At 49.1% G+C, this 21,980-nt stretch overlaps 1 protein-coding gene and 1 long non-coding RNA gene across 30 annotated transcripts in view; one reads left to right on the top strand and one right to left on the bottom strand.

The window, feature by feature from the left end:
- Positions 1–711: 711 nt before the first annotated feature.
- Mical3 (microtubule associated monooxygenase, calponin and LIM domain containing 3) overlaps positions 712–21,980 on the top strand; it is a 200,063-nt gene continuing 178,794 nt past the window's right edge. For 20 of the 28 annotated variants that reach the window (XR_010065679.1, XM_063286323.1, XM_039107884.2 and 17 more), the window contains exon 1: positions 20,455–20,594. The gene's annotated coding sequence lies outside the window, so the exon portion shown is untranslated. 28 annotated transcript variants of the gene reach the window in all.
- Positions 18,613–20,301, bottom strand: LOC134486633 (uncharacterized). Of its 2 annotated transcripts, none has more exons than XR_010065916.1 (2): positions 19,749–20,301; positions 18,613–19,658 (listed from the first exon to the last, which is right to left on the bottom strand). It is a non-coding gene; the product is annotated as an uncharacterized LOC134486633 (long non-coding RNA). The 2 variants fall into 2 exon arrangements; XR_010065917.1 differs by having other exon boundaries at positions 19,978–20,301.

The raw sequence follows: 21,980 nt of genomic DNA, 5'->3' as shown, positions 1-21,980 counted from the left end.
TAAAGATTATAATTAACATTGTAACTTAATAACTTAATTTGATAAGCATTTTCTAAGATAACTTTGTGTCTTTCATCCTGGGGTTCAAAGAGAGTAAGTGACCCTCTCATCACCATCCTTTGCTTGGTCCCTTCTCTAGCTCCCCCGAGCTCACCCGTAGCTGGCACCCGCTGGGAGTTCTGTTTTCAAGGGCGAGCCTAGAAAACATTCTGTTCTGTGTGCAGCAGGATCCTCTGGGGCAGGGAGCCTGGGATAGTGCTGGAATTTCTAATCCTTATGATGTTCCTATGTGTGTTGACGGTGGAGGGAAAGGAGGAGAAAAAAGACAGCAGGGGTGGTTTTGGTTTGAGTCTAAAGAACGAGTTATTTGGGTGGTACCGTGTTGGAACTTCATTTCATTTGGATCACTTGAGGCTCAACCGATGCCCAGGAGGGAGGCCAACGCGTCATCGCTTATCCAGTACCTTTCCTCCACAGCCTTCCCCAGCCACCAGGGTAGGCGCCTGCTCCTGGTTACCGTGGCAACCGCGAGGAGCCCTAGCCAGCTCCGCTACTGCACTTTCTGCAGCCCTAGCTGAGATGCAGCGGTGAGGAAGGACAGACCGAGGCAGACCCCTGGTTCTTCATTCATTCTTCGCTGCTCCGGACTCCCGAGAGAACGAGGGAAGGCACAAGAATGAAAGAAGTGTGCCTTAGGGCCTCCGGGTGAGAACCTTGAATGAGATTCTAGCTGGAAGGTGGAGTCGCCACACTTAGGATGTGTGCAGCCACAACAGCAGCACCTGTGTCCTGAGGACCAGCCAACCTGGGAGGCAAGCTCTCACCGGCGAGGAGGATGCGGGTGTGAAGCCCCAGTCCGTGAGTACCGTGAGATCGTCCCCTGGGTGAGCAAACCCCGGTTTTGTGTCTTGACTGGCGCCTTTAAAAATATTTATCACATCTTTCAATTGTTTATGCCTTACCTTGCCTTTCTGACATATGTGGGATTCTTGGAACAATTCTGTCTGCCTTTAGGCGCGTGGCTGTCTTAACCAGTGGGAGCTACACCCCGGTATCCGTGTCTCCTTTACCGCACAACGCCCTACCAGCGGATACCGTGCACCCTAAGCACACGCCCCAAAGACAGAAACACAGCTCTCGGTTTCTTAGCCAATACCGTCCAATTCTCTTTATTCTTTTGCTCACCCACCCACCCAGTCAAAGAAATAGCATCCCTAGGCAAGCCAGTGGAATGCCAGTCAGAGAACTGCCCGGGGATCCCCCACGACACCGTGTCCTTTCTGCGAGCTCAATGTGAATCCATTAGCTCATCCACAGGCGACAATTGTTACTCAGAGGGACATTCATTTCAGTCCAGTAGAGGGCGCCGGCGCTCACCTACACAACCCGGTAAACAGGCCAGAGGTGCCATCCCCACAAGCACCGGCAGGCACGTGCCCCTGGCTGCGGAGGACCGGGCGCAAGTCAGCCTCTGTCGAGCCTTAGTTAACAAAGGGATGGTTGGTTCCCCTCTGGAAGGCAATGGAAGGACGAAAAGACTTCCGGAGCACTGCATTGGTTTCAGAACCAAGGGAGCGTGCTTCCAGGGCAAAGTTCTTTCTGTATATCCATCAAGTCCTCTCTTTCCCCTACACCCCGTCAACCCCTCCTCTTCCACACCGCCGCCCCCCATCTATTCTTACGACCATGGCACTGTGACGAAGTGTTTAGAATTTATCGCGTTGGGAAGCTAGGCGAGGGAAAAAAAGGGGAGGGGTGCAGACCTAGTTGGAATGAGCGATAAACGAACGGCTGCACTGCTGGCCCCTGCAGTAGTCCTCCCTAGCTGCATGTGGGAAGACCTGGAGTCTTCTCAAGTGATTCTAAAGCACCGAGGTTGCCCGCCACCATTCTAATCGAGATGACGCATACAGGTGAACTCCGTACTGCTGTAGTCTCTCAAAATTGCTGCTGCTGGAGGGTGGGGTAGATTGTTTTTGTGGTGCATGACTAGTCGCTGTGGGGAAGAAAGCAGGCAGGTGCCGAGGCTGGACCTCGGCAGGCAGGCAGGACTTCTGGCTACCCGAAGCAGCTGAGGGTGAGAGGGATGTTTTGAAAGAGGGAGGGCGCCTCTCTCAGAATGGGCTCCTTCTCTGAAGAGAATATTCTGACCTATATTCCAGACCAAGGGGAAAAGGAAATGTGAGCCTCTGCGGGAATACAGAGGGGAAACTGCGGGTTCCTGTAGAAATGGATTCCGTGTCTGAGTGCTTAGCAGAGTCACACATGTCACTGTCCCACTCTTCAACTGCAAGAAGCATGGCTACTAGAAAGAGGAGGAGGATAGTGATTCGCTTTTGTAACCCAAGAATTTGAGAGGTGGAAGCAGAGGATCATGGGTTGAAGGCCATTCTCAGCTACATAGCAAGTTTGAGGCCAGCCTGGTCTATATTAGCTCTTGACGAAAGAAGAGAGTGAAAGAAAGAGAAGGCAAGAATATAGTAGACATTTGAACAAAGGGGAAAAAAGCAAACAAAACGACCTAGAAATTAGAGTCTGAGTCTTTTTCAAGACTGGATTCTTTATGGCTTTAAATCCCTCCTACACCGAAGGGAAATAGTAAAAATTTCCTTTTGTTGAGAACTGGATAACTAGGGTAACATTCTCTTCACAAACACACTCACAGACCAGGAAGCAAAAAGCTTGCCCTAAACTTTGCATTCTAAAGCTATCTCATAAATATTCATAAGTCATAAATGCTGGGAAGCAGGTGGGAGGCAGAAACTACACAGCAGCAAGTTCGCCAAAGGCTGCTGTGCTCACAGAAATTAGGTAAGGCCTCAAACCCCAGGCCTGAGAAGTCAGAACGGGAAATAGCCTACAAGGTCAGGGCAGCCTGGCGGGGCATGCCGATTAGCCTAGCACTTGAGGGGTAGTGGCGGGAAGATCAGGAGCCATTCTCCACTACCTGTTGGGTTCTGGGCCAGCCTAGGCTACATAAGATTCCCATAAACCAAAAACTAAAACCACAAAGTGTGCCCTGGTGCTAGGACTTTTCCCATCACAGCTTTCTAGGGCTCTCCCATTAATTTTGATTAAACTGGGAAAGGGTTAAAGTCTTCATGGGGGGGTGGGGCAAATGACAGACAGTGCTGCCTATTCTGAGAGCCTGGCCTCTGTCATCCACTTCATAGAATGGAAAGAGAATTAAGTAGCCACAGAAAGAGCACCCACCCACCCGGCTGCAATCACGAGGCCTCCTGTGCCAGGCTGGGGGTGGGGGGCAGGAGGATACCCACACAGAATGGCCACAGCTCTCCCACAGACTGTACCAGATTACGTTGTCTCCACATTCCCGGCTAGTGACTTGGACAAGCCTCTCCTTGTGCTGGCTTACCAAGCAACCCCAAACTTACCACCACCTTCATCATTCTGTTACATATTGTTCTACTAGTCTCCTTAAGTAACATCACACATGCACGCGGGCGCGCGCGAGCGTGTACACACACACACACACACACACACACACACACACACACACACACACACACCAGCATGCAATTATGTTGCCTCCTGGTTGAGTTGCCCTGCTCTCTGGAGACAATGACTCCATTTACCCTGAGGCTCCTACAAGGGTTTCCCCAGCACTCACCCAGCACAGGGCCTGTGGACATCCTTTGACCTCCTCAATGACCTTGGGCACTTCTGACAAGTTCTGCCAGGCAGATGGCTCAGGGTGGCTTCTGCTATCCAGCCCTGTTTTGACTGGTCACCGCAGAGCTGACCCAACTCACAGGGCAGATGCCAGCACTGTAAATGCTGCCTATCCACTAGCTGGTTAGGCCAAGTACAGTGTATCTGGGTCTCATCTCTCACCATCCCTACCCACCTGTGGGTAGGGCCTGAAAATGGCGCCTTACTCCACAGCCCAGGAGGAAGTGTCCAGGAACCTGGCTCCACATACACCCCAACACACCCTCAGAAAGAACTGCCCAGACTCGGGAGGGAGGCCCCGGGAGACTCCGGCACTTTGCTACCGGCAGTAGCTGACACTTTGGCAGAGTAGATCGTGACTCCTCAGTGGTCCAGGGAATAGTTTGGTGGGTCATAAGCAACATTTTTAAAAGAAAAAAGAAAAAATATCCAAGTGTGCCCTATACACTGAGGGGGGAGGGTGTTACCTGAAATCAGTGTTCGGTTTTGTGTATATTTATGTTTGTTGTATGCTGAGTTAAGAAGCACTTGTTTTATTTATTTTGGGGGATAAGGGACCAAGTCCAGACCCTGCCCATGCTAATTACACACCCCAGGCGTCAAGACTCAATTCTTTGCACGGGTCACAATCAAACAATCATCACAGTTATTCCCCTGCGGTGAACTCTGAGGGAAGTTAGAACAGAATCACGATGAAACAGTAAGGAGTCCAATTCCAGAAGAGCTGACAAAAAATAGAATTAAATATATGTTTGCACTATTTTCGTGCTAGGACCCGAACCCAGGGCTGTGTGCATGTTGAGCATTGACCACTGAGTATGTGTGACTCGGGACTTTGGCAAGTGCCGTGCTGAGAGGCCGTCGTTCTGAGCACTCTGACCTGAGAGGTCTGAGCTGCAAGTGCGATGACCCTTCTGGGTACTACTATTTTGATATTGAAGCAACCCCCTTCGCTTTGCTTGTTTAGCTTTGTGTGGAAGAGCTGAGACTTGAACCAGGGTCTTGAGTTGCTAAGCGTGAGCTCTACACTGAATAACTCCTAGACTGCAACAGACTTTTGATACCGCATTTTGAATAATGCAGAAAGGAAAGCCAAACGTTTCACTGTATTTTTTACATTTTCATCATTTAGGGAGGAACACACAGGTTCCATAGTGCTTGTCCCAAGCTCAGAGGACAGCTTTTAGGAGTCCTTTCTCTCCTTCCACCATGTGGGTCTTGAGGACTGAACGCAGGTTGTCAAGCTTGGCAACAAGCTCCTTTACTCACTTAGCCATCTTGTGGGCCCATTTCAATATATTCTTCAATTCCGATTCTAAGCAAATCTACTCACTGTGTCTTCTACTTATATGGCACTCTGCAAATGACTAAATTTTAGTGAAGGAAAACATTAATAGTTGCCTGGGGTTGAAGCTTTAGAGAATTTAATGGTAAGGGGCATATGGAGTTTGTAAGACATTGGAACTGCTCTTGATTGTTTGTTTTTTTAGACACGATTTCTCTGTGTAGCTTTGACTGTTCTGGAATTTTCTATGTACACCAGGCTAGCCTTGAACTCACAGAGATCCTCTGCCTCTTCCCCATGAGTGCTGGGATTAAACGTGTGCTCTGCCATACCTGGTTGATTAATATTTTAAAAACAAAAACGAACAAACAAACAAAAACATTAATAGGAGGTTGAAATAGGAGTATTGCCACAAGTTTGAGGAAAGTCTGTCTCAAAAACAAAAAAATATCAAAAACCTTAACTCATAATGCTATGGTGTTTGAGGTAAAACTATCTCATCTGTTCTGGGTTGCTTTCTTCACTGGTACAGTTTGGAGGTGATGCAATATGGTAATACATGGGGATAGCCTGGGCTCCATCCAGAGACAATATTTCCAATATTTCAAAAAACAAGCATGAAGCCAAAGCTGGGTGGTCCTTGGGAGGCTATAATAGGAGAATTTCTCTGAGTTTCAGACAGTGTGAACTACATAGTGAGTTCAGGACTAGCCTAGGCTACAGAGTAAGACCTAGGAGAGAGAGAGAGAGAGAGAGAGAGAGAGAGAGAGAGAGAGAGAGAGAGATAACAAGAGGAAAGAAGGGGGATAACTAGATCGAGAGTGGAGGCTAAGTGATTAGAACCCTTGACTACAAAGCCCCAGTGACCTGTGTTCCACAGGAAACTTGTGTGTGTAGAATATTTTGAGTTAAGGTCATGAGCTCTGGGAGAGCCTGTCTTGTAAATCCTAATATGGATGCTGGTGTAATCAAGTGGGGAAGCCAGGGGGAGGAGGCAGCCGGTGGAATGGGAATAGAGGCTGTCTGGGAAGCCTGTTCTCTTTTCCCTGGTTCTAAAGTCTCAGCGCCAATGCCCTCCCGGTTCTGCTTAACCTGTGGCCTGCAACACAACCTCAGCCGAGCCTCAGAGAGAGCGCCCCGTGCCTATTTGTTTCTTATTTTAATATGCAAAGTAGCAAGTTTCCTTGTGCCATTTTCAGACACACTTAGTTTTGGTTGACCCTTCCCCCACCTGGTTCTCCTTCCCATCCCAAAGAGGGTAGATGTCCCTGCTTCTGTTCCTTCTCCAAAGGCAGGCAGTGGAGATTCAGAGTGAGTGCATCTGCCCCACACTCTTCCCCACCTCCAAGAGCATCTGAGTTTCCTCGTAGGCGTTCCGTAGACTGAGAAATTCCACTGAGAAATGTTCAGGTTTTTAAATCTGGTATGAGGACCATTGAAATGACTTGTTGGGTAAAGGCTGCTGCTGCTAAGCCTGACACCTGAGTTTGATCCCTGGGACCTACATGGTGGAAGGAGAGAATTGTCTTTGACCTCCATATGCATGAGTGTGTGTGTGTGTGTGTGTGTGTGTGTGTGTGTGTGTGTGTGTGTTGAATGTGTTTATGCATATATGTATATATATGTGTGTATATGTGTGTGTGTATGTATGCGTTTGTGTGTGTGTGGTGAGAGAGATGGGCAGAGCAAGAGAGAGTGATTTTCAAGAATCTATCTGGATCTACATAGAAACTGCAGATCTACAAAGATCTTTGAACTAGATCAGGCGTCAACTGCTGTGTTCACTCACTAGGTGGCTGTAATTTGTGCGTTTAGGGCAGCCAGTCTAACTAGTGCATACCCCAGGCCAGCCTCTTACTTACTTATGCTGCACTTCCGGCAGCCCTAGAGAACATGGAGAGAGAGCCATTCCTGTACCCGTTCCTCTTGTTTCGAGTCAATGCAATTCTAACACAGTAACAGGACTCGGGGTTTTACGTAGCATACAGGAAGGCAAGCATTTGAATTCGTCTTGGCTGTGTAACACATCACTCCCACCTTGCCTTTATACCAAAATATGAGTTCAAATTCTGGCCATGATGCTCCTTAGTTGTGTAACTTTGGGAAAAATACACTAATATCTCTATAGAGGGCTCTGCGGCTCAGTGATCTTAGATATAGTTCTGTACAGACAGAGGTGGCAAGGGCTGGGTGAGGTGAAGGAGAGGTGGGAGGGTTGGCAGCTGTTGGGGGCATTGCAAACAACAGAAATAGGCTCTTGGGCTGACTTTTGGAAGGGGAAGGAAAGGGAGAGGGAGAGGCTGTAAATTAGCTTCATGAAAAGGCAGTTCCCAGGTGTCAGGAAGGATGGGAACCAGGCAGCTCAGGGGATCCAAACAGAAAGCTTGTCCCTTCAGCATATTCTTGGTTGAAAGAACTCATTCTCATTTTCCTGTGGCCCCGGGGTTCCCACTCAAATTCCGGGGAAGAAAGGTCAGAGCACCTCAAGCCAGGCTACCTGCCTCCTGTGAGTAGGTGGAGTGACAGGCCCTTGAGCTGACTGCCCGCCAGCCCTGCGGCATTCAGGCCCCATTTCCGGGTGTTGGGGATGCTGGGTGGGCAAAAGCCACAGACAGGAAGCCAAGGCCAAAAAGTGTCCAGGAGCCCAAAGTGCATGGCCTTGTGAAATCCTAGGTCCATGGGTCGTGTTTCAGCACACATGGACGACATGTGGACAGCATTCTGGGTGAACTGGCAAGGAGATCCAAGAGGAGGAGCCTGGCAGGGGGATTCTGGCCACCTCTTGCCCTACTGCCCCAGGAGGCTTGGGGGTTGAAGCAATGCTGTATGGAACCCGTTAGTAACCAACCACATGGAAGCTTACACTTCTGCAGTAAAACTTCAGCCCTTTGACCCCTGCTCTTCTTCTCCAAAGTTTTTTCTTGGCTGGGGGTGGGGGGATTGTTTTGGTTTTGTTTGTTTGTTCGTTTGTTTGTTTGTTTTGAGGCTGGGTTTCTCTGTCTAGCCCTGATTGTCCTAGAACTCACTTTGTATACCAGGCTGGCCTCAGACTCAGAGCTCCACCTGCCTCTGCCTTTCGAGTGCTAGCATTAAAGATTCCTGGCCCGAAGCACTTCTTAAGTTGTTTTTAAATTGTTGAGCCAAATGTTGGTGGTGCACAACCTTTAATTCCAGCACCAGGAAGCAGAGGCAGGTGGATCTCTGTGAATCTGAGTCCAGCCTGATCTACAACGCAAGTTCCAGGACAGCCAGGGCTACACAGAGAAACCCTGTCTCGAAAAACGGGGCTGTTGTTACTGCTTTGTGCTATACATGTTTCCTCAATGCTAGCGATCGAACCTATGGTGCTTTCTTAAACTCCAAGTTTAATTTCATTTAAATTTATTTATTCATTCACTCATTTATTTAGTGTGTTTATGCTTCTGTGCTGTGATACACAAGAAGAAGTCAGAGGGCAACTTGTAAGAATTAGTTCTTGGGGGGTTGGGGATTTAGCTCAGTGGTAGAGTGCTTGCCTAGCAAGCGCAAGGCCCTGGGTTCGGTCCCCAGCTCCAAAAAAAAAGAAAAAAAAAGAATTAGTTCTTGGGACCGGAGAGATGGCTTAGCGGTTAAGGGCACTGATTGTTTCTCCAAAGGTCCTGAGTTCAATTCCCAGCAACCACAGGGTGGCTCACGACCCTCTGTAATGGGATCTGATGCCCTCCTCGGTTGTGTCTGAAGACAGCTAGCTACAGTGTATATCTATACATAAGATAAATAAATAAGTCTTTAAAAAAAAGAATTAGTTCTCTCCTTCCACCATATGGATCCTGGAGGTTGAACACAGGTCCTCAGGCTTGGTAAACAAGTGCCTTGGTCCATTTCACTGGACCTGACCTCAAGTTTTAAAAGGGGACTTGGTCAGGCCAGGCAGAGTCAGAAGGGTGAGTGGCCTTGGCTGTGCTGAAGGACTTGATCCTCTGCATACTTTTTCTTGGGCTTTCACACTCAGAGTTCCGTTTTCAGAAAATATAAGCAGAGTCTACAGAAGTAAGGGCTGCCTGGCCCTAGACACAGGTGAGCGTGTATTCTCCTGCTTCCTAGGGAGGTTGGTACAAGGGTGAAGGTCTGTAGTTTGGCTGCAGTGTGCAGAGTATGGGGTGGACATTGATGCTCTCCATGCAAACAGAGGGCTCTCTAAGCACGGGGAAAGAACTCACTGAAGACTTCCAACCACTGATGTGGTTTGAGCACCTAAAAGGCCATAACATCTGGACAGATGGGACATTCAACTCTTCTCTGTCCTGTCTTTTTCTGAGGAAGAGGTGGCTGTTCTGGAATTGTAACTGGTTTATTTTATTTTATTATAAAAGGATGCTCAGTACTCAAGCCTCTCCCCAAATGAAAAGGCACAATAAAAGGACCTTAACTGTAGGTCCCCTCCATGACCCCACCCCACTCCCACACTAGGACTGAAATTCAGGGCCCCTGGCACGGCTGGCATTCACTGTGCCATGAAGCCACGCACACACCCCAGGCCAAGAAGATGATTTCTGGACACTCAATTCCCACCCACTCTACTGTTTACCCAGCCATTCCCACGTTTGCAATCTTCCTTTGAACCGGCCTCACTTGACCCTCCAGCCTGCTCCACCCCAGGTCACATCCCTGCTTCTCTTCAAAGGCTTGGGTTACAGAGTATGAGTCCAGCTCTTCTCTCCAAACTGGAACTTTTACAGGTAGAACCCCACTTTGCAGATTACCTTATCTATCTACTTGGGGGAGGGGTGTTCAAATCCTCCCTTATCCACAAAATCCTTCATATCTCAGGTAAGCCTTCTCAGCCTTGGGAGCAGCATCCCGCTTCTGTCCCAGAAGTTAGACCTCTGTCCCGTTGTTATCCTTGCCACGACTGTCATCCCAGACAAGTGCCTTGTCAACAGACACTCAGGAAGGATGACTGAAAACCAATGAGTGGTTTTGATCAAATTTCAGTTTTTGTGATCTCAGATAGAAGCAAGGAGGACCTAGGAGCCTGTCGAGATTATGTGGTAGTTTGTCTTTTCACAGTTACTGAGTTTCTTATGGGGTCTTGACAAGATAAGAAATATTTTGGGGCTGGAGAATTGGCTCAGCTGTTAAGACCACTGCTTGCTCTTCCAGAGGACCCGGGGTTCAATTCCTAGCACCCACAGGACAGCTCACAACTGTCTGTCACTCCAGTTCCAGGGGAGCAGAATCCCTGTTTTGGACTCTTTGGTCACCAGGTGTGCATGCAGTGTACTGACAGATATAGGCAAAACACCCATACACATAAAATAATAAAAGTAATACACTGTTGCTGTCTTTACCACAGAAGAGGGCATCAGATCCCATTACAGATGGTTGTGGGCCACCATGTGGGTGCTGGGAATTGAACTCAGGACCTCTGGAAGAGCAGTCAGTGCTCCTAACCACTGAGCCATCTCTCCAGCCCAATACAATCGTTTTTTGTTTGTTTGTTTGTTTGTTTTGTTTTGTTTTTTTAAAGAAATGTCTCTGCACTCACTGGATCTTCTCCCTTGAGAAATACATCTGCTCAGAGAAACAACTGGTCCTGCAGATGTTTTCAGAGATGAAACATTTCTGACTCACAGAGGAAACCTCAGAAACCTCATTCTGAAGTAGAGCCTAACTTCGAAACGATACCTGAAAAACGTTAGATGATCAAAACCTGGCCATCCTTGGATTTGATTGTAATTTGATTTAATAAGTCAAGGAATTTTACTGATGATGTTATATTCTTTCTTCTCCTGTCTGGCAGGACACCTCCAGTGTAAAAATATAAATATTGTGATAAGGAGGGCTTCAGAGAAAGTCTAAGCACCATATCCACCTAAGGTATTAAGTATTAAGAAACAGACATGCTGGAGAGATGGCTCAGCTGGTAACAACTAGGCCCACGTCCGAATACAAGAAAGATTGGAGCGACACAGCATACAGTGAGATATTTAAACATCACCAAATGTTTAAATAGTTTTTAGTAATTTTCTTTAACTTCCTAGTAAGTCTTGCGAGGCCATCTTAATTCTCATCAAACCTACTCTGTTTGTACCAGTGAAAGAGAGGACATGTGGACACTCGGAGGTCTCACATTTATTACCGGATTGTCTCCTGCATTCTGTCAGCTGGCTTCCATTTTCAAATGGATTTATTTATTTTATGTGTATGGGTGCTTTGCTTGCATAGATATGAATGCACCACACACATGCCTGGTGCCTGCCAAGACCAGAAGAGTTGTTCGATCCCCAGAATTGTAGTTAGAGATGGTAGTGAGCTGTCATGTGAGGACTGGGACTCGAACCTGGGTCCTCTGGAAGAGCAACCAGTGCTTCATCATGTGTGTTCCTTTGGACAGCATTAAGTTCTCTGAACTGCTGGGCCATCTCTCCAGACCAAGTTGACTTCATTTTTATGTTTTGTTATTATATAAAATGTATCTTTTGGTGGTTTGGTTTTTTTTTCTTTTCTTTTTAAAATAGAGATTTTTTTTTCCTTTTCCTGGCTTAGTTTTATTTGATTTTATTTTTAGGTTTGAACCTATTTCAAAGAAATCATTCTGAGTTCTGTCAAATGGCACAAAAAATGTTTACTGTAACAAATTCCTTGTGATTTTAAAAAGGAACCCACATATCTTGAAGTTTAATGTGTCAAAGGACACGTCCAGACCCAGTGAGATGGCCCAGTGGGGAAAGGATACTTGCTTGCTGCCCTGGCTTGATGGTAATTCCAAGAATCCACACAGTAGAGGGGAGAAGACTGACTCCCACAAACTGTCCTCTGACCTCCACTTGAGGCCATGGCATGCACTCCCTCCCCCTGTCAAAAGAAATAAATGTAGAAACATTTTTGAAAGGACAAATTCAGCCCAGCCAGCCTCTATTTTAAAATGACTTATAACAGATTCAAGTCCCGACTGGCCTTGAACTCACAGAGAGCCACCTGCCTCTGCCTCCCCGGTGCTGAGTTTAAAGGTGTGTGTCACTCTGCCCAGCCTTGAAAGCCTTTTAGATCAGGAACTTACTTGCCTACCTAATTATAAACACAATCACCCCCACCACCGGAAGGCACGGTGGAACCAAGAATGGCCTCCAGCACCTCGGAGCTAGTGGGGTGTGATGTTCACCTCTGTCGGGTCACATTCTTCACTAGTTTGACAGCTCTGAAGAATGTCCCTGTTGAGATGCTTCAGAACCCCATACAAAGCAAGTCTCTGGTGAGCCAGCCAAGGATAACACTCCTTCGTGCGGCCACATCTGTGCTTGGAATTCCACTTTGGGAGCGTTAGCATTTTTTCACAGTGGTAAAGCACACGTAGTAGATTTGAGGCATAAGATACAGCGAGACCAAGCTGCAACTTGAGATGGATGTTCTCTTCAAAATTACAAGCCGTCAGGGTCTCCTTGTCATTGAAATAAATAGCGAGAGCGAGAGAAGGAGAGCTAGAGCGGTGAAGGGAGGGTCTCTACAGGACCAAACTGGAGGATACCTGCAGAAGGAACCAGTTGAGACCTTTCCACCTGCTCAGCTGCTATGTCCAAGTGCTGCAAAGCATCCCGAGACAGGGTGCCACTGCACAGGCTATTAGTATTACGCCCATAGCTTCTCTCCAAATACTGTTTCAGATCTTCAGATCGCTCAACTACCCCCGTGTCTTTGCATTGCTTTTTCCCAAACAGCATTCTGAGGAATATTTTTAAAGTTTATAATTTTTTCCCCAAAGGGTTTATTGATTTTTATGATATATCTATATGACAGCTTCCTCTGCACGTTGGTACATGTGGTCGATGTAAGTGCAGTGCCAATGGAGACCAGCAGAGGGCGTTGGAGCTCCTAAAATTGGAGTTACAGGTGGTTGTGAGCTGCCTTGTGGGTGCTACAAACTGAAGGGTAGCAAGTGCCACTGAGCCATCTCTCTGGCCCTAGCCCACAAGATTTACCACCTTTAATTGTCAGATGAAATGAACAGGTGAAAAAAAAAAGCTACTTGAGTTAAATCTGCATTTAATTGTTTACTGATACTTGGAAATAACAGTGATGATGATGATGATGATGATGATGACGATGACGACGATGTAATTATTATATCATCATCATCTCATTTTTTTTTTTTTTTTTTTTTTTTTTTGGAGCTGAGGACTGAACCCAGGGCCTTGAGCTTGCTAGGCAAGAGCTCTACCACTGAGCTAAATCCTCAACCCCTCATCATCTCATTTTAAAGTGTTTTGAGTTTTGGATCCAGTTTTGAAAGCTAGCTCAGAGGTACTAAAGAGCCACAGTTCCTTCCCACTTCAGTTACAAGTGTCCCACAGTGACCAAAGCATCCCATTCATTTGTGGCCGCCGTTGGAAGCTCACCCTCCTTGTATCTGTTACCTCAGAGACAGAGGCCCCAGGTGGCAGTGAGGCCACAGCCCTGCAGGAAGGGGGCGCTGCTGTCCACACAGCAGTGCTTGGAGCTGGTGCCGGGGAAGGCAACCTTCCCCCACGGCTGCAGTCCACTGGGCTAGCACTGCTCCCAGGCCATTGCCACCCTTGGGCCTGCAGCTTCCTCTGCAAGCAGATCCTTCCAGTCACAGGGTAGCTGGTGTTGAGGTACAGGGAAAGCAACTGTCACCCTGGTGGAAGGGTTGCCGTCCTAGAGTTCCTGTTGAGCCCCAAGGTCACAGGGTGTGAACCAAGGGAGCAGCACAGCAGCCTGGGTCACAGCGGACATTGTGGAACCCCCTACTGTACTTTTGTTATTTTAATTTTTGTTGGTTTGTTTCTGACACAGGGTATATGGCGGCTCAGGTTAACTTTGACTTTTATCCTCCTACCTCAGCTGTTCAAGTGCTGAGATTGTCAGTCCGTGCTACTACACTTCCCTAATGCGCTTAGACTTTACACTTGATTTTATCCAAAAGTGTGTCTGTTTTAATGTTTTTATTACATTATTGTGTGTGTGTGTGTGTGTGTGTACATACATACATACATACATACATACATACATACATACATACGGCCATGTTTGTGGAGGTCAGAAGACAACTTGTGAGCATTGGTTTTCTCCTTGTACCATGTGTATTCAGGGGGATCAGATCCTGAGACTCGTGCCTCCACTCACTGTGCCATCCCTCCTACCCCTAATATTCTTATCTAAAGAGCACTATCCTAAGCAAGTAGGGATGGAGACCCTTAGTCCATTCTTGTCCTCCACACTAGGGTAGGCATACTTGTGGATCCTACAAGTGCACAGCACTTAGTCTGGACTGATAAGAGGCTCAGAGAAGCCAGGCACGTGTGTACCTGTGAACCTGTGTGTGCACACAGCACTTTCTGATGTGCAACCGTAATGAAGATCTACATCTGGGACTAAGGGTGTCTGCAGCTCAAACCCTTGTCTAGCATGTGCAAAAAATCTTGGTTCAATTCTCAGCACCGCTAAAACAAAGATGTAAGCAAAAGTCACTGAGTTCCTACAGACCATCAGAAGCCGTTGTGAGCTGGGCGGGGAAGTCTCGGAAGCCATTGGGGCTCCGGGATTCTGTAGGTGAGGTAGTGGCTCTATGAAGAGGTAAGATGGTGGCTCTAGGCTGCTCAGTGACTTTGGCAACTAATGTTATCCCCTGGATGCTGCATCTTGGTTTTACCCACCATTGCTACACAGAACCCCAGGCTGTTGCAAAGCACACAACAGTCCGGTGAGTCTGAGGAAACCTCTCTCAGCTTTGGGGTTATTGTACCGTGAGATTCTGATGCAGACATAGACATGTCATTTTGTCAAGTTCTATTTTAATTTTCTTTCTGCCGGCAGGGTAAAAAGACTCGTGGATTGGGAATTGGAAAGTAAAAGAGGTGTGTGTGTGTGTGTGTGTGTGTGTGTGTGTGTGTGTGTGTGTGTGTATTAAAGTCTTGCTGTGGGACAGTCCAGTGATCAGCTTAGAACCCAGAAGTATCTCTCTGTGCACCCATAGCTGTCTTCCCTGCATGTAAGTCTGTGCCCCATGGTGGAGACCAGATAAAGGACTTCAGGTCCCCTGGTACTAAAGCTTGTTAGCTTTCATGTGGGTGCTGGGAATCCAACCTGGGTCCTCTTAACTGCTGAGTCATCTCTCCAGTCCCAGAGGCAAGGACTTGAAGCACCCCATCCTTGTCTTTGCTGGGTCCCTGTTCAAGGGTGTTCAAGAATGAACTTTGTCCTAAGCCACCCTGCGCTTCCTTTCTGATTTTCCTATCCTACATCCGCGCCTGTCCAAGGCATCCTGAGAGTTTCTGAGCTATAGGAAGCTTGATAATTCCTTGGGGGCAGAGGGACATTAAGGTTGAAACCCTAGCAGCAGGGGACACACAAGCAAAATTGTATGGGGGTGAGACAGTCAGATGGCCCAATGAGTAAACGTGTTTGCCACCAAGCCCGACGACCTAAGTTCTGTCTTTGGGACTGAGATGTTGGAAGGTGAGAAACAATTCCTACAGGTTGTCTTTTAACCTCCCACACATAAATCCATGAATAAATATAATTAAACAATTTTAAGATAGGGTTTCACTATATAGCCATTGGGTATTCTAGGACTCAGTATGAAGTTGATCTCAAACTCACAGAGACCCACCTGCCTCTCTGCCTCCCAAGTGTGAGCGCTAGGATTAAATTAAGAAAACACGGGTTGGGGATTTAGCTCAGTGGTAGAGCGCTTGCCTAGGAAGCGCAAGGCCCTGGGTTCGGTCCCCAGCTCCGGAAAAAAAAGAACCAAAAAAAAAAAAAAAAATTAAGAAAACACCTCTGGGGGCTGGGGATTTAGCTCAGTGGTAGAGCGCTTACCTAGGAAACGCAAGGCCCTGGGTTCGGTCCCCAGCTCCGAAAAAAAGAACCAAAAAAAAAAAAAAAAAAAAAACCACCTCTGTGCCTGACCCCTTAAGGTTTTTTTTGTTTTTGTTTTTTTTTCTCTTTTTCGGAGCTGGGGACCGAACCCAGGGCCTTGCGGTTGCTAGGCAAGCGCTCTACCGCTGAGCCAAATCCCCAACCCCCTGACCCCTTAAGTTAAAAAACAAAATAATATTTATTCATTTGTACAAGCGTGGTGGTCAGACGACGACCTATAGGAATTGGTTCATTCTGTCCTCCTACCAAGTGGGGCTCAGGGACAGGACCTAGGTTGTCAGGCTTGGAGCCAGGCCCCTTTACCCTCTGAGCTGTCTTGCAGACCCAACCCCACACAATTTTACTAGGATTTCAACAGCTTAAAAAGAATGAAATAATTAGCCCAACCTGTATTTTCGGGGATGTATTCTGCCAGGGGCCAGGCTATTTTACTAACTTCTGGTTCTGAGGCACTGCATGCTGCCCTTCCTCACGGACACAGGGCTCACCCCAGTCCAAGGACTCAGGTGGTGGGAGCTTTCCCTCTTCTGCAGACCTAAGCTCATTGCTCACGCCACAGCCCCTGAACTCTTCAGCACACACTCTGCTGTTCTGTATTTCTTCCCTCCTTGCTTGCTGCTTACGCCTGCTGCCGACTTGTTACATGTTGTAAAAGGACTGTGAGGGAGTGGGAGATTGCAGTGGACAGGGCGTATGCTTTGGAAAACCGGGCTCCATTTATTTTTGGAGGCCTCAGGGACAGAACCCAAGGCAATTCATATGCTATGTGATTATTCTGCCACCGAGTTAGGGCCCAAAGCTCTGGTTTGTCTCAGGCAGGATCTCGGAATGTACACCAGTCTGACCTGGGACTTGCAATCCTCCTGCCTCTGCCTCCCAAGTAGACAGCCTTCTTAACCTTGGCCAAGCTGCTGTGCTTCGTGAGCTGTGGTTTCTTTCTTCCTTGTGTAGACAAACTTTTGCCAGTCCTCCACACAGTCTTGTTTTGATGACATTGCAAGCATAGAAACTGTTTTGAAATTATCTCTCTCCTCCCCTCCCCTGCTCTGCTCTATTCTCCCTGCTCTGCTCTCTCCTCCCCTCCCCTGCTCTGCTCTATTCTCCCTGCTCTGCTCTCCCCTCCCCTGCTCTGCTCTATTCTCCCTGCTCTGCTCTCCCCTCCCCTGCTCTGCTCTATTCTCCCTGCTCTGCTCTCCCCTCCCCTGCTCTGCTCTATTCTCCCTGCTCTGCCCTCCCCTCCCCTGCCCTCCCCTCCCCTGCCCTCCCCTGCTCTGCTCTCCCCTCCCCTGCCCTCCTCTGCTCTGCTCTCCCCTCCCCTGCTCTGCTTTCCCCTCCCCTGCTCTCCTCTCTCTGCTCTACTCTCCCCTCCCCTGCTCTGCTCTCCTCTCCCTGCTCTGCTCTCCCCTCCCCTGCTCTGCTCTTCCCTCCCCTGCTCTCCCCTCTCCTGCTCTATTCTCCCCTCCCCTGCTCTGCTCTTCCCTCCCCTGCTCTCCCCTCTCCTGCTCTGCTTTCCCCTCCCCTGCTCTCCCCTCCCCTCCCCTGCTCTGCTCTCCCCTCCCCTGCTCTGCTCTCCCCTCCCCTGCTCTGCTCTCCCCTCCCCTGCTCTGCTCTCCCCTCCCCTGCTCTGCTCTGCTCTCCCCTCCCCTGCTCTGCTCTCCTCTCCCTGCTCTGCTCTCCCCTCCCCTGCTCTGCTCTCCCCTCCCCTGCTCTGCTTTCCCCTCCCCTGCTCTGCTCTCCCCTCCCTTACTCTGCTCTGCTCTCCCCTCCCCTGCTCTCCCCTCTCCTGCTCTGCTCTCCCTTCCCCTGCTCCTTTTTTCTGCTCTCCTTTCCTCTCCTCTGGTCCCCCTCCCCTCCCCTCCTCTTTCCCCTCCTTCCTTCCCCTCTCCTTTCCTCCCTTCCTCTGCTCTCCCCTCCTCTCTCCTCTCCACTCCTCCTCCCCTCTCTTCTCCTTTTCCCACCTTTGCTTCCTTTTCTCTTTTTCTTTTCTCTCCCTTTCCCTTTCCTTTGCTGAAGATCAAACCTGAGGTTTCAAGCAAGCTAAAGCTCACTCTACCACAGGGCCCCCAGCCTGACTTCATCTTTTATTGACATGGAGTAGATTTATGAAAACTAGGAGACAGCATTTGTCACAGTTTGCTTGTGACCTCTGTGATAAAACATCGTGACCAAAAGCAACTTTGAGGAAAGTGTTTATCTCAGCTTCTAGGTGTGGTCCACCATGAAGGGAAGTCAGGGCAGGGGCTGATGCAGAGGCCATGGAGGGGCCCTGCTTACTGGCTTGTCTCCGTGTTGCTCAGCCTGCTTTCTTACACACCCCAGGACCACCTGCCCAGGGGTGGCACTGCCCACAATTGCCTTGGCCCTCATAGCAATTGTTGATCAAGAAAATGCCTCAGGAAGTAGCCTACAGGTCAATCTGATGGGAGGTAATTCCTCAGTGGAGACTCCCTCTTCCCAAACACCCCTGGCACACATCAGGCTAACAAACAAAACAAAAATCCTCCCCACCCCCGGCACAGTGCTGTACAGCAGGATTATAGGGTGGTCCTAGGGCCAGGCCTCTTTGTCTGGGCCCTTGTACAGATTAGCTTCTTCACACGCTTTTCCCCTCTCAGCTATGAATAGAAGTAATGCCCTTCATAGCATTAATCTGAGGTTGTAATGAGAAGACACACATAACCCTCTCCCAACAGAACTGATATACTGTGTTTAGTCAGCTTCTTCACAGTTATGAGAAACATCTCTGACTTAAACAGTTTAAGGGAGGAATTCTTTTAATTCGTGATTTCCATCTTCGGTTCCCGGCTCTGTTGACTTGGGGCCCCAGCAACAGGAATCCGGCAGGAACAGCATGGCAGTAGGAAGCCTCGGACCTCGTGGAGGATAGGAAGCAGAAGGACAGTCAGGAAGAGGCCAGGGGACAAGATAACTCCTAATGACCTACTTCAGCCCGTCAGGCCCCACCTCCTAAAGTTTCCAGCACCTCCCAAAATAGCAAGCCAGCTGGGGGCCGAGCATCAAACCCATGAGCCTTTCTGAAGGACACTACTTATCTAAATCATAACAGTTCATAAGCACGGACAGCAGCTGCTGCTGGATCCTGGGGACAGAGAGGAGTGCATGTAGGGGCATAAAGTACAGAAATTTAGGGTCACAGGGGCACAAGGTAGAAATGGGAGCTCTCCGTTGTCAATAGCTACAGGTTAGAAGAGCTCCATAGCAGATTCGAACTTTCTCCGTGTCCCTGGACAATAGCTTGGAAGATGGGTTGTCTGGCTACAAGAGGAACTCTCAGGAAAAGCATCCGGAATATCTTACGGTTTGGAAGCCAAGGAGTGCAAGCTGAAATTTTCTGAAAGTAGAGGGAGGGCCTGTGAATTTGATTTCCCAGAACCCGTGGCGGGAGAGAACTGATTCCTAAAAGTTGTCCTCTGACCTTCACGCGTGCCCTCCAGCGCCACACAACACTCCGTGCAAACGGAGTGGAATTTGTCTGAACCAGTCTGGCTTCCTGGACTAAGGGGAAGATGACCAGGCCTTTAGAGACGTTTGTTGATCTTCAGCTAGACATGGAAGGTGACTGAAGGGGAAAAAAAAACAAAAAACAAAAACCAAAAAACAAAAAGCAAGGGGACCCCTGCATAGTTGAGTGGTTTGTACAGACTTCAGCCAGGAACAGACTTATTCAGCCCGTGGGATTTGTTGAAGACTGGAATCCTGCACAGTCCGGCAGTTCAGTGAAGAAATTAACTGAGGCTTCTTCTGACTCTGGGAGACGCAGACGTAGGATGATCTCCACACCCTGGTAGGAAGAATAATGCTCCTTTACATATGAAAAAACCTTGAAAGACTATTCAGTCTGTTTGTACAGAAGTGTTGGTAGAAAGTCTACCTGCTTTCAACCACAGTTCCTTAAGATGCCCGGAACTGAAGAGATTAATCTCTCGAAAAAGACGAGGAAGGCTTTCTAGAGGTCAAGCGTGGTCTAATAACCTCATCGGATTGAAAAAGGAAACTGAGGCAGAGAGTTGGAGTTATCCATTCAAAGTCACATGGACATATAGACCCAATTCTCAGAAGTTTTCGATAGCTACTACCCCCTAAGTCGGAGACTTCCCTACTTTGTCTCATCTGGATAAGATCAGGAAGAAAATTCTAGCTTTGTTTTTGTGGCAGCTTCTGAGGGCAACAAACAAGTCCCCTTTAAGGATGTCCTCCCGTCGCGGGTCTGGCCGGCTTTGATATGCCCCTGGTGTTATCCCGTTGGCCCTTTTGTGTAGCTTCTCTCCCCTTCCAAGATTCCCAGCCAATCACCTCGTTCCTCTCCTACACCATTGGGCTTTCAGGAATATACCATATGGTCCATACCGAGGGGGGAGAGAGCAAGTAGGAGGGACTGGCGGCTATGCATTTCTTTACCTTCTGCTTGTGACCTGTGAGATTATGAAAGGATCAACCCTAGAGTGACAACCGGGTCTCAGAGAACGAGGAGCAGGAGTGAGCTGCGGGAGCACTGAGAAAGTGCGCCCCCGTTGGGGTCGGTGGTCCAGCCTAGAGGGCCGCAGCCCCCGCCCTCCCATGTGCTGGCCCCGCCCCGGCGGCGCCGCTCCTGCCGCCGCTAGTGCTGCTGCTGCCGCGCCGGACGCTGCGGGCTAGCGCGCGGGGGCTGCGGCTGCGTGTCCCGGCGCGCGGCTGGGTGGCCCCGCCGGCCACGAGGACACAGCAGCATGAAGCAGAGGTGAGCCCTGTGCTCTCGGGGAGCAGCCACATCCCGCCTACGCTGCGCCTCGGTGTGCCGGGGATCGGCGGCTGGCCCACGGGCGGCTTTGGCGCGGGTGGCCGCGGCGCCCTGATGCGTGGCTGGACACGTCCCACTGGGGCAGCTCCGGGGTCCCGGCCCGCCCCGTGCCTTGTGCCTCCCTCTGGTGGACGCGTGCGTCCGGAACGCTGGCGGAGCTGTGGCTCTGGCGAGGAAGCCCCTGTGCGCTTCCCGCTCTACCGGGCCCGTGTCCGGGTCCCTGACCTCCAGGAGTCGGGTGCTAGGTCAGGTCGCGCCCTGGGAGAACTCCAGAGAGCTGTCTGGCTAGTAGGAAAGGGACTGAGCGGCTTGGACTGGGTGTGCCCCAAGAGGCTTTGTAGGGTCCTGGGGAGTGGGGCTGCGCTCCCCGTTGTCCCTAGTCTGGAGCCCAGCAGGCGCAGTGTGTAGGTTGCTGTTATGGCAGGTGGCCATGACAGAGAACTCTTGACATTTCCGTCTGGTGGTAGACTGAGTCGGGTACCGGGAGCCACGGAGGCTTCTTATCTCAGCGCCCCCCCCCCCCCAACTGCCTTACAAAGTGACAACACTGTTGGAGGTACCCATGGCACGCTAGACATCACCAGCTTAAGAATAACCTTGGAGAGCCCTACCCAGATATGGGCTTGTCTGGTGTTTTCAGACAGCCGGCGTGATGGCCGATTGCAGGTTTCTGGTATCTCTGCTTGGCAAGCATCGGCATCATCCAGCTCTTTCACAATTGTTGCTGGGAAAAAGGGGTCCTTCAGGAGCCTCGGCGCAATTGGGAGCGTGGGTCAGCTTTGTATCTTGGCTGACTTTTTTCTGTACCCCTCCCCCCTCCCCCCATCCCGAGTCTGGAGACAGAAAGTTATTTCCAAGAATACACACCACATCCGTATTGCTTTGATTTAGGTGTTTAACTCAGGCATTAATTATGGCTTGTGTGAAACGGATTAATGCTGAGCAATGGAGATCGTTAGAGATTGTGGGGTCTTTTGTTTGTTTGTTTTGTTTATTTAAAGTGTGCCGTGGGTGGAAGGAGAGACTAGCATTTGAATACCAGTGCATCCGAGTGTGTTTGACACAGTCGCTTAGGTTGGTGGTGAGAGAGAGTGAGATTTTATGAGGAAGAAAGACCTCTTACAGATTGCCGTTCCAGCAGGAATAAGTTCACTTATGATCTAGCCACAAAGGATGCTGCTCATTGAGGCCGCCTTCTGTGAGCACATCTCCCAAGGGCCTTGAAGAGAATATCATAAATTCCGTATTTGATTGCCACATGCACTCAAGTCAGTTATTTTAGCCTTCCAGTGAGCCTTTCTTAGGCTCGAGGTTGTAAAAGTGTTA

This window comes from Rattus norvegicus, chromosome 4 (genome assembly GCF_036323735.1).
Source record: "Rattus norvegicus strain BN/NHsdMcwi chromosome 4, GRCr8, whole genome shotgun sequence".
NCBI classification, from domain to species: Eukaryota; Metazoa; Chordata; class Mammalia; order Rodentia; family Muridae; genus Rattus; species Rattus norvegicus.
The sequence above is the reverse complement of the archived record's forward strand: the minus strand, read 5'-3'. Positions and strand labels throughout refer to the sequence as shown.